Raw genomic sequence first — 4,092 nt, 5'->3', positions numbered from 1 at the left:
GGTGTTTGTATGTCACAGCTCAACGTCAATATATTTTATTTGTCGTAAATATTGACCTAAAATGTTTACGGACTGTCTGTTGTAGGCAACATTGTCTTTTGATATGCTGACAGAGCGCGGTGTGTGGTGATTGGTTACACATGGAGCCTTTTTGGTTACTCTGAAAGCATTCATGTTGTGATTAGGAAAGACTGGGGACACTGACGTTTCTGCGAGAACAGAGGCATTCCTTTGGCATCGTAATGTGTAACATGTGCTTTGTTATATATTAAATACAGAGAAAATGTTTTGTCTCAGTGATTTCTTTGGTTTTCATCAACATGATCTCACAGCTTAATTTCAGCCATGCCTCGAGGTCAGTCAAATGCCTTTCCTGAAAAGCTTACATGTGTTGGAGAAAAGATTTCAGCGCTGCGTCTGAATTTGTACCTGTCCAGAAACAAACAGATCAACATGATCCAAAGCACTTACATTCATAACTTTCCGTGATGGTTCCCAGCTGTCGTGGTTTGTTCGCCGAATTAGACGAGTTATGGTTCACTTATGGAACACGGAGTAAGCCTAGTGTGAATGGAAACACACTTTTCAATTACTGTCGCACTAACTGTCTTTCAGACGGCGATGAAAAGAACAGATGTTCTCTGTGTCACTTTAAAGGAACAGCCTGACACTTACTTTTGACAGTTTGGGTCAGCAGGTCAAGACCAGACAGCTGGATTTATGACACGTTTCCTCCCTTATTCAGACCAGAATAAAAGAGAAGGAGTTTAGGCTCATTAAAGATGGTCAAATGTCTCCTCTGATGAGGACAGATGTGCATACTGAATGGAGTAGTTGTGTGTCATTCTTGCCTCATGCACCTTTATCTGTGCTCTGTCCAACGTGTCACATGGGGGATGACAACTCAGCAATATTTGACCTTTAAACCTGTTAACCCCGTTCCCTCCTTTGAAAAACAACAACAACATCCTGTCAATGTTTTCCACAGGATATCGTTCCACCCTCTCTTCTCTTAATCAGCTGCCAAATGCTAATCCATCATTATCCTCGTCCTCGTTTCCTAATGCGATAATGAGTTTAATGAGGGAAATTATTTTATTTTGGTGGCCAAGACCACAGAACTGTAACTGGGTGGAGGAACGCGGTGATAATCCTTTGAATTTTTCCCTCCCAAGGTCTACACCCATAAATGCCAGAGATAAATGTAATGTTAAAATGTTCTTTAGTGATCCTGTAACTGTTTTACTTTCCCTTGGTTGATGATCTGTTTTTTCCAAACATCTGACAGTTATTAAGTCCCTGCCATTTTTTCCACCAAGTCATTTTACTTTCGGTTTTTCTCTTTTTTTTGCGGAACTTTGCTGGAAATCACAGTATTTTGTACACACACTGTGGCATGGGCTTTTGCACTGGTCATTGAGGGGCAGTCCAACAACTCTACTCCATGACACGGTGTCAAAGGTTATTCTGATGAGGAAGCTGCACAGGGATTTTCTGAGGTCAAATTGCTACTGATCTCTTTGCAGCTTCCTCTTTGCCTGTTGACACTGCCTTGATCTTGAAGCACTCCTGGTGTGTGTACGGTCACCTCTGACCTGTTCAGGTCATCCCTCGTCTTTCTTGTAGGAATGACTTTCAAATAAACAAAATGCACTTTACCGATCTAAAGCCTTTTACTGTCAGTGAACTTCCACTAAGTCACCAAACAAGAACCAATATGTAAGATAAACTATTGTTGGGCTGAGAGGATTCTGCCTTGGCCGGGCATAGACCTTGGACTTAAAGCTCTGTGAGAAAATTCTGTTTCATAAAATCTAGCTGAGGTTGTACATTCACTTCTTTTCTATGGTAACACATAGTAGCCCTTAGTAATAATGGCTTGGGGTTGAACACGTTCATTTTAATTAATTAACTATAGAAAAAGAAAAGGTGGTGCTTTAAAAATAATAAGCTAGCTAAAATGAAAGTTTACGCACTTCATTTTTACAATCCATGCTACACCTGTAAAATAAACCCATACTGTGAAGTGAAAAGGGCGGAATGTAAAAGAAAGACAGAAATGTTCCTGTCATACCGATTACAGCGCTGCACCAATACGTGTTGCGCCAAAATATGACCGGTTCAGTGTGGGTTACAGCAACAGCATGAAAAAGAGGACACTGTTTTTTTCCTGGTGGACCGCAAGCTTCAGTTAAAAAAGCTGTCGAATGGAAACAGATACAAGCAGAGTTGTGTTCAACAAATGTAACAAATAATTTGCATATCACCGAGGAAATTCAAGAGGCCGCTGCCACCACAACACAAAATACGGAGCAAGGTTCACGGACACCACTAACTACCGTAGTCGCCAACCTACACTCCACCAATAACGACCGGTGAAACCGGGTTTTATGGACAAGATGAGTAAGTCCACGTCTGATAAATGAACGAACTCACTGGTGGTGGTACGTTGGTGGCACTCGGGGATATAACGTCATTTAACCCAGTTTATGGATAGACGAGGATAGGTACAGTATATTTGAATTTCAATGGATGTATTCAAAAAGCACAATATATTACACAATTCCATAATTATTAAAACACGTGTACTGTATATCTGTATGTCTGTTCATGTTTTCAGTCATCTACAGAATCAGTTTGAATTGTAAAACGTCGCTTGTTGTGATTTAAATGTGATTAATTAATTATAAAACTAATACATTTGATTATTTTTAATAAAACACATTATTTTCTCATTTGCAAATTAGCAAATTACCCCACCATAACGTTTCCAACCTTGAGAATTCTTTAGATTTCAAAAAAGTGATTGAAATTCCAGTCAGACCATATCATACCATGGAATTTTTCCAGAAGATCTAAGCGATACTGTAGAAATTCAGGTGGATTCAGTCATGTGGAAATCCACTCGAAGGAGAACAGAGCGTGAAAATGCTTCTGCTGTTCCACAGTTGCCAGTGTTTTACTTGGCAGGCACTTAAACTGTGAGGTGTTCCTGTTCTTTTTACAGTTGGTGACATCTATTCGAGCAGAAGGTGTTAGACGTCCTGCTGAGCCAATCTGCTTCACAAATTTGGGCACAGTGTAAAATGTAGAAAAAAAGGAGCTGTTCATAAATGATCAGACTTCCACTCCTTATCCTCAACACTAATGTGAAAGTGCTCTGTTCTCTACACTGTCTGTAACAGATATACCACACACTGCACTTAAACTTAAAGAGATTTACAGCAAATGTGTTTTTTCTTTTTCTTTTTTTTCAAGTCAGTGGTCTCGGGCTTTGTAATGAAATGACCTGATGTCCATCACAGTCTGACTCTGTTTAACAGAGGGCCTCTAAAAGATTTACAGTTCATTGTTAATGGTGTGGTTTATTGCAGTTTAATTCCATAAGCGCAGGTAATGGAGCCGAGATGAGCAGATTAAGGGAGTGTTGCTTTACAGATGGTGATAGTCTGTTCTTTATGCTTTGGAGAAAAAAAAATGACAATGAATCATTAAACAGAGATAAAGAAAAGAAAAGCAGCAGAGGAGGGGGAATTAAATCAGTTGAATTGTAAGTGCCCTTTTTCGGAAGGAAAATACTTCGACTGCCAGTGTATGAGGTATATTTACACAGACACTGTGGCGCTTCGTCAGTTACATTAGGAAAAACCTATGGTAATTATAAATGTCTGACCAGCCTGCAGTCCAGGTCCATCTGGTACTAAAATGTCTGGAGAATCTATAAGAAAGTGAGTAAAGACACTGGAATGTGACCAGATAATATATACAGAAATACAAAAGTCATTTTTTGGACTCGCGATGTAGTGTCAGTGTGGGCTGTACCAGGCCCTGCCTGTAGATAGTGGTAGATGATGAATGGATGAATAGTAAAAACATTAAATGCCTTGATTTCTCAAGATAATGTTTAATAAATTACTACCCAGAAATAAGTTTTATTGCATATGTACAGAGTGCATCAACTTTACTAAGATCACTCTTGGCCAACGTCCAAGCTCTTACAGCGATAGATGTAGTGAGAGTCTGTGTTTCCTTCACTGGGTCAAAGAGAAGCACCTTGCACTGTTAATACAGTTAAACAGAAGAGCGACAGCT

Source organism: Cynoglossus semilaevis, chromosome 16 (genome assembly GCF_000523025.1).
Source record: "Cynoglossus semilaevis isolate Cse_v1.0 chromosome 16, Cse_v1.0, whole genome shotgun sequence".
NCBI classification, from domain to species: domain Eukaryota; kingdom Metazoa; phylum Chordata; class Actinopteri; order Pleuronectiformes; family Cynoglossidae; genus Cynoglossus; species Cynoglossus semilaevis.
The sequence above is the reverse complement of the archived record's forward strand: the minus strand, read 5'-3'. Positions refer to the sequence as shown.